The 13,548-nt window shown below is 35.6% G+C and overlaps 1 protein-coding gene across 6 annotated transcripts in view; it reads left to right on the forward strand.

Moving 5' to 3' along the window:
- The first annotated feature begins 10,367 nt into the window (after window positions 1-10,367).
- Window positions 10,368-13,548, forward strand: part of LOC137648865 (zinc finger protein 665-like) — a 120,060-nt gene continuing 116,879 nt past the window's right edge. For 5 of the 6 annotated variants that reach the window (XM_068382026.1, XM_068382028.1, XM_068382027.1 and 2 more), the window contains exon 1: window positions 10,368-10,577. The gene's annotated coding sequence lies outside the window, so the exon portion shown is untranslated. The remainder of the gene's footprint in view (window positions 10,578-13,548) is intronic. The other variant, XM_068382025.1, reaches the window with a different exon arrangement.

Here is a 13,548-nt window from a genome sequence, read left to right on the forward strand (position 1 = left end):
CAAAACTCTGAATCCCTTTCCCAACATACACCTTCATATCCTGCATTCTACTACATATTGAATGGGTAGATTGAAGAGTATCTTGTGATATAATGGGAAACATGTTAAAGTGGGGTTTTCTTCAACAGATAGACTTGCACACAATTGCTTTGCTTAAGCTAAAGCAATAATCCATTTGAAGGAACAACTTAAACAGGATTAATTTTTTTTAACACCAATACTACTTTACCCTAATGATAAGACTGGTAGTTATTGCTTAATCCTTTCCTTTAGAAGACCTTTCTGATATTTTTGTCTATTTTTCTGGAGGGGGGGGGGCTGGCTTAATCCTGGCCCTTTTAGCTAGAAATAACTTATTGCTAAGCTGTTCTGCATTATTGAGTCTTGTGTTTATAATCTTTAATATCTTTTAGATGATATATTTTTTCTTTTACTTTTCAATCCTTCTTAGTCTATCAGCGATAAAATATAAAAATAATTTACTCCTTTCATATTTTTACAAATGTGAATTTCTACCGTTTAACGAAATCATGAAAGCAATTAAAAACAAACTGAGGATGAAGACAATCAAAGGCACTTCTCCATTACATACTTGCATTAGTACAGTATGGGATAAGTGGAAAGACTAGCCATAAATGGTTGGACGACCTACTGTTCATAGACCTGACAATAAGTAGACCATTGAGAAACTTAATATGTCTCATTCCTGTTTCATGAATCTAAACTGACATGTTCAGCGTTTTTTGTCCTTGAAATTAAGTTTTTCACTTGACCTTATGTTTACGATGGTAGACCCAAATTGTAATTTCCCTTTTTACTGTTTGTTTTATTTTTGTTTTCTTTGAAATAATATCATGTCCGTCGGATACACACAATTGTGGCACTACGGATTACTGACTGGGTGATTGCGATGCTTTTCTTTCGATTTTCCCCATCCTACTAGAATGTTTATATGGTAATAAATTTAGCACAATTGATCTTCACTTCAAAAGTGTTCTTGATCTTTAGAATCACGACGCCATTCTTTTCAAACTCAGATAGACATCTAGGATTTTGTAGATCATTTCTTTATATTGTTATCAGAGTATTAGATAACAGATTGTGAAGTGTAGTCACTGATTTGTGGGCTACTGTACTGGCTACAAGAATGTAAATAATAATATCATTGCTTAATTCAAGGACGTAGGAGCGTTTTCATGTTTGGGGGGCTAAAGTTCGAAATGACACTGAAGGCGCGAAGGATTGGGGGGGGGGGTCTGGGGGTCTCCCTCAGAAAAATTTTATGAGTAAACACCCTCAGATGCGATTTCCTGGCATCTGACAGCATATTGTATCAAAAACAAAATTATATTTTTTTGGAAGGTTTTTATGTGACCAATTCCAATTTTTACACAATAACATATCATAAAATACCAATAGGCCTATATATATATATATATATATATATATTATATATATATATATATATATATATATATATGTGTGTGTGTGTGTGTGTATATATATATATATATATATATATATATATATATATATATATATATATATATATATATATATATATGTGTGTGTGTGTGTGTGTGTGTGTATATATATATATATATATATATATATATATATATATATATATATATATATATATATATATATATATATATGTATATAGGCCTTTTGGTATTTTATGATATGTTATTGTGTAAAAATTGGAATTGGTCACATAAAAACCTTCCAAACTTTCTCTTGATACGTATTTATTTCCTTCTTTTATCTTTCATTCATTGCTCTGATCACTGATCGTCTCAATTTTGAAGTGAATTTGTCACATTTTGTTCCATCATTATCTTTCATTATTTCATTCTCTCTCTTAAGATTCTTCCAGTTTCCGACTTCCCATTATTTAAGATTTATTTTTAAAAAATTTTGCCGTAATTCTTTCCGGTTTTAATTTTTTTTTTTTTCCAAGAACGCAACAAGCCAGGATCTCTCGCGGAAAAGATTTGTCTGGATAGCGTAGCCTCCAGTCTAACGGCCCTTAGTTCTGTATCTTTGTCACTTTTTCCTAGTTCCATGACCCCCCCCCCCCCACTCCACATACTTCAATAGCTCCTTTACCCCTGCCCCACCTTATTTCTCTATCTCCTACTTTCTCCTGTTTCTCGATGTCCCTTCTTTTGATAGCCGCACACTCAATGATTTCATATCTTAAGGGCTCTGTACCATAATCTTAGGTTTATGTTTCATTTCCTAAGGTTACACTTAGGAAATTTATTTCTTTATCTTTAGTTGATTGTTAATTATCTACATAGTTTTAAGTTATACACTTTCATTTTCATATTATCTTTTTTTACTTCAATTTCATTGTTTTTTCACAAAGTAGCATTTCGCTCTGTAATACTTGACTGAAGATTTCATAGCTCATTTAAGTAATCCTCTCTCTCTCTCTCTCTCTCTCTCTCTCTCTCTCTCTCTCTCTCTCTCTCTCTCTCTCAAGCTAATTCACTTCTGTTATTATTCTTAAAAACAGGAAAAATTAAGAATATATTTCTGACAATACGCAAAGGTACTTGGTCCCTTTCGGCAAAACGCAGCAAAACGAGAAAGGCATTGCAAATTGTGTGGTAAAAGCTGCTACTTTATGCTTGTCTTTGTGTTATCACCTGTTTCATACCTGTCTTATATCCACCGTAGTTCGAAGGTCCGTGCATTTCTTAGTTCCTAGCAACACTGCTGCTCTCAAGTAGGCTACTTGTGTATGGAGGGAGAAAGAGATGTAGAGAGTGCGATAAATGTGTAAATACATACTACTTGCAAGTATTTATGATGGATATTTACTAACTTCTTTTGAACTTGCAAATTCACCTTCTAAGATATTTGCTAAGATATAGGCAACAGTCCGAATTCTTATCTCTCGGTAAGGGTAGAAGAGACTCTTAAGCAGCTCTTCTAGGAGAAGGACACTCCAAAATTAAACCATTGTTCTCTCGTCTTGGGTAGTGCCATAGCCTCTGTCTTCTTCTTTGTCTACATCTTTTCCCACACACTCTGCTTCTTCCGGAGTGTGTGGGAAAAGATGTAGACAAAGAAAAAGAAGACAGAGGCTATGGCACTACCCAAGATCTCTGAGGGGTCCAAGCCAGCCTCAACATGGTGCCGGTCCCAAGCCCGGGTAAATGGGGAGGGTTGGCAGCAGGAAAGGCATCCTGCCATGAAAAATTAGCCAAAACAACTATGGTCAGTGAGTATAATCAGAATGAAATTAATGCCATAGCCTCTATATCATGGTCTTTCACTGTCTTGGGTTAGTTCTCATGCTTGAGGGTACACTTGGGCAAACTATTCTATTTCATTTCTCTTCCTCTTGTTTTGTTAAAGTTGTTATAGTGTATATAGGAAACATTTATTTTATTATTGTTAGTGTTCTTAAAATATTTTATTTTTCTTGTTTCCTTTCCTCACTGGGCTATTTTCCCTGTTGGAGCCCTGGGCTTACAACATCCCGTTTATCCAACTAGGATTGTAGCTTAGCAACTAATGATAATGATAATAATAATAAAGTAATCAAGATATATAAATATTGGTACTTCACGTCCATGTTAAAATTCTGACGAGAGTGACGAATGTCAAATTTCCTCTGTTAATTCTCTTCTCACCATCTCCAATAGATAAAAGTATCTAAAAAGATACTATAATATTGCAAAAGTTAGTTCAATATTTCACCTCTTACCTTAAAAAGATGTAATAGCAGAATCCACCAAGAGGTGAGACTGAAAGTGTCATCCAACAGAATTTCTGTAAAGGTTCCATATGTAGATTTCAAGTAAAGTAGCAATGATTTGAAATTGTACTTATTCGATTCTGTTTACATAGACAATACACATACTAAGTTGAATAAAATTAATAGATTCACAAGTCCTAATTTGTATCGCCCTTATACCTACGAGAGAGAGAGAGAGAGAGAGAGAGAGAGAGAGAGAGAGAGAGAGAGAGAGAGAGAGAGAGAGAGAGAGAGAGAGAGAGAGAGAGAGAGAGAACGATTGCTGGACAACTGAAATGAAACTCAGTCTTTTACTTCCGTTGGTTAAATAAGAAATGTATCTTTATTTACGGGGAATAGATGCTGTACTAAGTAAACGCTTGAGGTAACGGCACACGCTCAAGAAAAAAAGAAAAAGTTGTTTAGCATTTCTTTGAAATGTCAAATGTATTTATGTCCCATTGTGTCAACCTGCCTTGAAGGGCATAGCTTTTGAAGGCTCATTTAAAAAGAAAAAAAAAAAAAAAAAAAAGGACGAGTAAATACAAAGAAAAAAATGTCTTAATAGGATACATCTGAGGTACAAGGACACGAATATTTTGCAGAAGGTCAACTTGATAGATATCGAAGGAGATTTTACGAATCATATAACTTATGATGGGAGGTCTATAATGTATAATTGCTTAGCTAATGGAGGGCTGACTTAGGGATCCTTAGGCTTTAGTTAAAGTGACTCCGTTATTATGATCGGTTTGTTCTAAATGAAAATTCAATAAAGAGACAAATTAAACTTATTCTTTAAGCCGAGTTTCTTATATAAAAGTGTGCACAGTAATCTCCCCTATATAATAATGAGCTAGTGTGGTTTTATATATATATATATATATATATATATATATATATATATATATATATATATATATATATATATATATATATATATATATATATATATATATATATATATACAGTATATATACAGGCATATATATATATATATATATATATATATATATATATATATATATATATATATATACAGTATATATACAGGCATATATATATATATATATATATATATATATATATATATATATATATATATATACAGTATATATACAGGCATATATACTTCCTTTTCGGAGTGGTGAGAGGAAATACCCCGAGAGGAAAGGGTGAGGGGATGGGATGGGTTGATCTGTGTGTGTGCGGGTGTGCATATCTATATAAGTTTTTAGCCGTCATTTTTTACGGGTCGCATACACTAGTTAACAATATTTTCTTTGTGTTTCATACTGTTTGATTCTTAATAGAATTTTGTTTAGGAATATGTTAATATTTTCTTTGTATTTCATATTTTAAAGTTCATATGTGAATTTTCGTTTTGGAATATAATATGATACAAACCCAAATATTCCTTTTTTTATATAAATCTCATTCCAGTAAGATCCTCCGCCAGGCATCAGGTATAAAAGCCGAAAAAACATCTTGTCTACCGCCATAAACCCAATCCGTCACCCTGCTGCCAGGGAGAAAGGATTAATGAGGTGGAAGCATTTAAAGATTTAGGAACTATGATCTTTAAAACAGGATCTTTAGAATTTGAGTTTCCTGAAAGACTGAAAAAAGTAAATCACACAATAGTTAGGTTCAATAAAATTTGAAAATCAAATCGCCTGAAATTACTTATAAAAATCAGGCTAGATATCAGTTTAGTGAGATCGGTGTTACTGTATAGACACAAGTCATGGTATAACAATGAAAAAATGTCCAACATATTTTGTTGATTTGAGAACAAAGCCCTCAGACGAATATTGACAGTTAAATGGCAGGACAGGATTAGAAATGAAACTATAAGAGAGATTACTCAATGCCATATGTGGATGAGATCATAGTGAGGGGCGGATTGAGAAGAATTGGGCATGCTTTTCGCACTCCCCAAGAGATTAGTTCACCAAACTTTCATCTGGGCTCCACAAGGCACAAGAAGAATTGAAAGGCCCAGGCCTACATGGCTGAGAAATATGAAACGTGATGTAGGAGATAGAGAATGGAGAAGTATTGATTTAAAAGCTCAAGATAACGACGACTGCGAAATCTAACCGAGGCTCTTTTTGTCAACAGGCGTGGGAAGAGATGATGATGATGAATATAAATCTAACAAAAAAAAAAAAAAAAAAAAAAAAAAAAAAAAACACACAATCTGACTAAACATTTTTAATATTGCTCACGCCAAAATTATTCTTAGTCAGCATCGCCCCATTACTATTATATCTCTTCTTATAGAATTGAGTCGGGATGTATGTACTGTAGTTGGCAGTGGCGTAACCTAAGGGGCTTTTTGAAACCCCCCCCCCCCCCTCCCAGAGAGGGGAGCCTCCATAACAAGATCAGAAAATAAAAATATGTAAGTATACATTTAAAATTACAATGTTAATGCTAAATTAGCTATAAAATAAAGTTCAATGCCATCTTGGAGAGTATAAATCCATCTAAAAGCTATTTTTTTTTCTTTTTAGAGGCCGCAGACCCCTCCTGCTAATCGGGCATCTCTTGTCTCCTATAAGGATTATATTTTCCTCCAAGCTTGTCTCTCACCACGGTAATGGGGAGGGGTCATCTTTACCATCTCAGCCTCCCCTCCCCCCAAAAAGACCCCTAAATCTCTAGCTACGCTTCTAGTAGTCGGTTGGGACAGGCGTAATTTTTTTTTTTCTTTATCATTACTTGTCAAGTCTATTTTCTTTATGAGGAAATTTTGTTGATCTTGGTCTGAAATTCGATATCATGAAGCTAGTTTTACGATTTTCTAATTATTTAGTTTTAGTGTTATTTGGCCAATATTTTATAAGGTCTGCCTTGTCCGCGCACTTGTCCCGTGTAGTTCCTGCAGGTTTGCGGAGATAAAGTGAAACATACTTAAATCTTTTAGACTACCTTAAAATATACGTTTTCTTTCACGATAATTTAATGGATATTTCAAGAAAACGGAATTTATTTGGGTTACTTATAAAACTTTTGTTTGTCGCCCCTTCTGGTTATCGCTTGATGACTCAATCTTAAATTAAATTAGATATATAGCCCTATTTTTCCCCAAATATATTATAAATAAGATTATTTTATATTTTAGTGATTAATTTATGTTGAGGATACATTAACCATCACCAATTAAAGGATATATACTCGTTCACAACGCTTACTTTAAAACTACTCACATGGTGTTGCTATGTCTTCCGGTGTTTTTTTTTACCATTAATGACACTAATGACCTGCGGTTTGAATGTTAGTAGTTTAATCGCATATATTACTTTCATTTAAATCGACTTTAATACCAATGATTTCGAATATTATCTGGTTGACCTGGTCATCCAGGAAAACACTTGTTCATTGAAGGCTGTATATTTAGAAAAGGATACCACTTTTATTAGCATAAAAAAGTTTTATTTACATATAACATTGTAGAATTAACCCTTCATTTACAGCTTTCAAATATTTAACCGTTAAATTATAGAATGTCCTTCCTCGTGATATCTTCTATGGCGATGTTAGATTGCTTACTTTTATTTTGAAAGTTGTTTTCCTGATCCTGCCATACATGAAAACAACTGCAGAAATACAAATTTTGTTCGTGATATACATTCTTACGTATTTAGATGGTCATATACCGTAGGCAGCGTTAATTGTCAAATCCACAGTATCATAACATTTCATGAATAAAGAAAGTCTTCAAATTCTCCAACTTCTCTTTGAACGCCTTGAATGTCCAGTGAGAACCTATCATTCAATCTTGGGTTGGCATATTTGAAAGCTCTAAAACATACAGCCGAGATGTATCTTGGGTTCAATAAGTTGAAACCATCCGAAACTATATATTGTCGACACGATTTGTTGGCTTCACGATGCTTAGCAATTCGTCTCGAATATTTTGATGCTCTGGTCATACAGACAACTTGATGAGACGTTGCACATACCTCAAAATTTATTCTAGCTGAAAGACCCATGCACTATTGTTTTTATTTACTTCTCGGTTACTTGATGCGTGTATTTATTATTTTTTCTTGATTTATAAAACTTTCATTTTTATTGCACTTTAAAGATCTCGTAGCAAGTCTGTTGCTATATATGTTGGTTCGTTATGAATTTGTGATGGAAATACTGTACATTCACCACATTATTGTATTACTTATTACTATTGGTATAGTTGCCTGACGTTAGTTTTTTGTCATCATCTCCTCCTACGCCTATTGACACAAAGGGGCTCGGTTAGATTTCATCAGTCGTCTCTATCTTGAGCTTATAAATCAATGATTCTCCACTCATCATCTTCTATTTCACGTTTTATGGTACTCAGCCATGTAGGCCTGGGTCTTCCAACTCTTCTAGTGCCTTGTGGAGCCAAGTTGAAAGTTTGGTGAAACTATCTCTCTTGTGGAGTGGGAAGAGCATGCCCAAACCATCTCCATCTACCCCTCACCATGATGTTATCCACATATGGCACTCGAGTAATTTCTCTTATAGTTTCGTTTCTCTAATCCTTCCCTGCCATTTAATTCTGAATATGCTTATCAAGGTTTTGTTCTCAAATCTACAAAATCTGTTGGATATTGTTACATTTGTCATACCAGGACTCATATTCTTACAATAACACTGGTCTCACTAACTGATATATAACCTGATTTTTTAAAGTAATTTCAGGAGAATTTCTTTCCAAATTTTAGTTAACCTAGCCATTGTCTGATTTGCTAGTTTGAATCTTTCATTAAACTCAAATTTTAAAGATAGTATTAGAGATCATAGTTCATAAATATTTAAATGATTCCACCTCAAATCTTATCTCCTTCCAATGATATTCCATCTTTCATTGTATATTCTGTTCTCATCATCTCTCTTCTATTCATCTTCAGCCCAACCCTATGTGATGTTTCATGCACTCTGGTAAGCAAGCTTTGTGAGTCCTGTGGCGTTCTGCTAATAAGGACAGCGCCATCAGCATACTCTAGGTCAGCTAATTTCCTGATACCAATCCAGTCCAATTCTTCTCCACCATCCCCAACTGTCCTATGCATTACTAAATCCGTGAGAAGGATAAACAACATGAGTGTCACCACATTCCCTTGGAGTACTACAGTGTTCACTGGAAATTCATTTGATAGAATTACACATACATTATATTTGCATTTGCTATGCTCATGAACAGACTTAATCAAATTTACATATTTAAGAGGAACTCCATAATAACGCAGAACTCTTCACAAAATTGGCCGGTGCACACTATCAAAGGCTTTTTCATAGTCCACAAATGCCAGCAATATGTCATCTATATTTTACATATTGCTATATCATGTCTTAAAATGAAAATTTGGTCAGTACAACTACCTTTTCTAAGTCCTGTTCGTTCATCACAGCTTTTCACCAATATTTCTCTCTAGTCTCTTTCGAACGAGCAAGCTATATATTTTCATGACAACTGACATAAGTGTGAGGCTCCTGTAATAATTGTAATCAACCAAGTCTCCTCTTTTTTTTTTCTATTTTTTCACCAACACCCTTAGTTCCCATTCATCAGGTTTTCCCACTTCTCGAAACATTCTACATTCATATTTTTATCTATACTTTTAACCAGTCTAAAAATCAAGCAAGTGCATCTTTGTACCTTATAATTTCTATTATCTAATGTTCCATTTCAATTTAGACCTACATATCTGATCTGATGTATTTCCCATTCGCAGTTTTTAAGCTCTTCGTCAAGTCACTTTTAAGCAGAAAGGAAATGAAACTTTTTATCAAATCTGCAAAATAATGTCATAAGAATTTGTCCCAATGGAAAATACATTATATGTTGTTTGTGACCCGTTCCAAGAACAAGAATGTAACAGGATTATTATTTTTTTTTTTTTTAGCCAACCTTTGATTTGAGCTAAGAAGAAGAAGCTGTGACTGTGGAACAAATGTGATTAACTTAACAGAAACGGAAATAGAAAAGTTGCAGAGAATAGAAAATGGAGTGTATAGAAGGATGTTAGGGGCTGTAAAGAATACAGCAATTGTAGCCTTGAGAGGGGATGTAGGAGCATCAGCTATGAAAACAAGGGTAATGGATGGCAAGCTGAGGTACCTTAATAGCATTTTTAAGGGAGAAAAGGACCTACTTACAGCAATAGTCAATGATATGGAAGAAAAAGAGAGGAAGTGGTGGATGCATGTGAAGAAGTATGCTGAAGAATGTGGGATGGCGATGAGAGAAGTCAAGAGATGTACGAAAGAGGACATAAAGAAGAGAACAAGAGAATGGGACACAAGCAAATGGAAGAGTGAAATGGAGTGTAAGGAGAGTTTAATTTTGTATAAAAACTGGAAAAGTGAAATCAAGGAAGAGGAAGTGTATGACAATACATTTTCGTCAATTTTATTATTCAGAGCAAGGACAAACTCATTGGGCTTGAATATAAGAAACAGACACCAAGATGGAAATATAAACTGTGTATTCTGTGATGTAGAAGAAAATGCTAACCACTTTATATTATATTGTCCACAGTTTAGTGATATAAGAATAAAAGCAATTGAGCTTCAACAACCATACGAAGAAGACAGTGCACAAACAGTTGGAAAATTCCTTTTTTGTGAAGAGAATATTGAAAATAAGAAAAGTATACTACAACAAATGTGGATGAAAAGAGAAAAACTAGTGAAAATAAGGAACACACAAAACTAAAAGACACAGAGGCGCCGTTGTAAAGGCTATGCCTCACCCCAGAACCTGAACCTGAACCTGAACCTGAACCTGAACCTAAGAGTGGCCTCAAACGTGAAAGGGAAGTAGAAGGTAACGTTTTATTTCTTTACGTGAATTTCTATACACTTTATAAAGTTAAATCTACGTTTATTTGGAAATTTTTTACTGTCATTATCTCAGTAATTAAGTTTGTTTGCCAGAGTCCATTTCCTTTATGGTAGGCTAATTGATTCGACTAACCCTAAACTAGTTCATTTGTACTTGTCAAATCGATTTTCTTATAATTTGTGGTAAATGTTGGCCAAAATTAAAGGGGGTATATTTAGAATACAGTAGTGTAAGGGGGGTCGCAGCGGGGCGTTAGCCCCCGTTAGGTAAGAAGACAAGGACAGGGCTTGGAGGTTAGGGAGCCTTTGTATATCAGCGGCCAGTTCCTAACGTGTTCATTGAAAATGGACATCAGGGGTGTCTGTAGTTTTTGGGGACAGGGCAATATCTTTCTTATTACTAGCCAAATCGTTTTTCATTATGGGGAAGATGTTCTTTACAATGATCCAACATACCTTGATATGATGTTATTTTATCATATTTTATCATTTTGAATAATATCATAATTTACCTTTACCACGGCAATATTTTCTAAGTTCAGCACGGTCCGAACGCAAGTCACGGGTAGCTCCTGCTTAGTTTCCAACTTTCCCGATAGATAGAGCCCGTGTCATCCCAGTCTAAGAAATGTTCGTTTTTACAATTTAATACTGTCCCGTCAATCTACATATTTACTCCCTCGTTAAGTTTGTAGTTTTTAGGGAGACATCATTTAAAGTGATATTTAATACTGCTATGATAATTATCATGAATTGTTAGGTTAGGAAAAGGTCGTTACAATGCGTCGTCCGCTGAAGCCACGGCCAACACTCGATCGTAAAATTTCCCGCAAGCATTGTTTCCTGCCTGACTATAATAACACCCGTTTGGCGGCGCTCGGTTCGCCTATCAGCTGGTGGCGCAAGCTTGAACAGTTATTGATGTTCAGACTTATGTTTTCGCTAATTCCAACAATCTTCATTTTTAACCTCTTGTTAAGATTGTTATTTTATTGGGACACGTCTTAAATTTATGCAGAATACTATTTTGTTTTATATACAACCAAAGGTTAGGCTAGCCAACATTTAGTTAAGATATTTCGGTAGATAAAACCAGTGTCAAACATAGCAACCGAACTAAACCTTTCATTGGCCGCGTGATTTCAAATTTTTAATCCCCCCCCCACATGACCCGAGATTGACCTGGAGTCGACCCTTTCCAACTCTAACCGCCGTAATGGATAGACATGTTTCGTACAGTTACTCTTTGAGCGATATTGTTGAGTTTATCACTCATATTGATCAAATTGATTCGATTAAGACTCTTAAGGTATATACACCTACGTGATTTTACTAGAGTTACCCTGAATTCTTTCATTATTTATTTCGAGAAGGCCTCTTAGGGGATTTTAGGGGTCCATGTGAGAAGTGTACAATTGATGTTGCGACATCAAATGTTAAGGTAAGCCTGAGTACTTTCTTATTATGACAATGTGGTTAAGATATAATTTTGAGTGCTGCCCATACCTTTTTTTGTGTAGGAGAGAGACTTACGAAGGGGGTCCGGGGGCTTGCCCCCGGGTAGGGGTAGTGACCTGGGAACTACTAGGTTCGTTTAGGTTGGGTTTTTGGGGTTTGTATGTTAGCGACAGTGTTTGGGGGGTCGCAGGGGGGCGTTAGCCCCCCCGGTTAGTTCACGAGGAAGGTAAGGACATGGCTTGTAGGTCAGGTTAGGAGGAGAATTTTGAGTTAGTTGTCCATTTTTCTCGCACGTTTCCGACATCCATGACCAGAGTGGTCCTAGTATGTAGATTGTTGGGACAAGCAATTACAAAACTAGTGAAATTAATATTATTTCATTCCGTGATCATTCCCGTAAAAAAGAGCCGATTTCGGACTTTTTTTACTCGATTTTCGGCCGGTCAAAAGCTTGTCCCCATAAACTACAAAGCCTCCAGACATCAACTAACCTAAACTTATGGGATTTTAAAACTTCTAAAATTTGAAAAAATATTGGATCCCCCCAATCATTTACACCAAAACAGTTCAAAATACCTACAAATATACTGTACAGTACTCAATTTCTTTTAATGAGGCGCATTTGCACTGACTCGCAGCGGTGCCCTTTTAGCTCAGAATTTTTCCTGCATACTCTGCCCACACGACACAAACCATAGCCAAACCATCAGAATCTACCCCTCACCTTGATCTCATCCACATGTGGCACTCGAGTTATCTCTCTTATAGTTTTCATTTCTAATCCTGTCCTGCCATTTAATTCCCAATATTCTTCTGAGGGCTTTGTTCTCAAATCTACAAAATCTGAAAATCGCACAGGTGTAGATTTTCAGTTGTCGTAATAGAGTCGGTCTCTTCAATGGCACAAACAAGTTCCTCCAGATCCTCCCAAGTAAAACTCTATGTGGAACGTTGTGCCATGACAAGGGTCAATGAACAAAAGTGAGACCTCGGGTCGGACGCGGATGACTGTTAGCTGAATCAGGTTAGCAGTTTTGAAAACAAGCACATAAGAAAAGTAAGCCTACAAGTGCATGGTCTTTAACATTGTAGGAATGGTTAAATCTGTTGTGGCTTTAGCATTATAATTGTAATATCACCTCATACCGTAGCTAATCTAGGATTTGTTCCAACATGAAGTACTTACCTCGAACTACTTTCTTAGGAGTATCTGGGATCTCCTTCCCATCCGACCAGAGTTTTGTGTAGTTTACCCTAAACCCATTTTCTATGAGGGGTAACCTCAGACAGAGTGATACGCGCCCTGAAGCTAACCCCGGGTCAGAGAGCATGCTTGCTCAGGTCTCGACCTCCAATAAGTTCTCTGGTCGCGTCGCGATATCATCTCGCCGCTCTCCTAATCCAAGTGTGACTTTGTGTGTCCCCGACCCCTTTGTGTCTCACGTGGTACCCACGTGGTCCCTTTGTACTTTCTACTTGTGCTTTCCCTGTGCGTT

Source organism: Palaemon carinicauda, chromosome 10 (assembly GCF_036898095.1).
Source record: "Palaemon carinicauda isolate YSFRI2023 chromosome 10, ASM3689809v2, whole genome shotgun sequence".
Classification (NCBI taxonomy): Eukaryota; Metazoa; Arthropoda; class Malacostraca; order Decapoda; family Palaemonidae; genus Palaemon; species Palaemon carinicauda.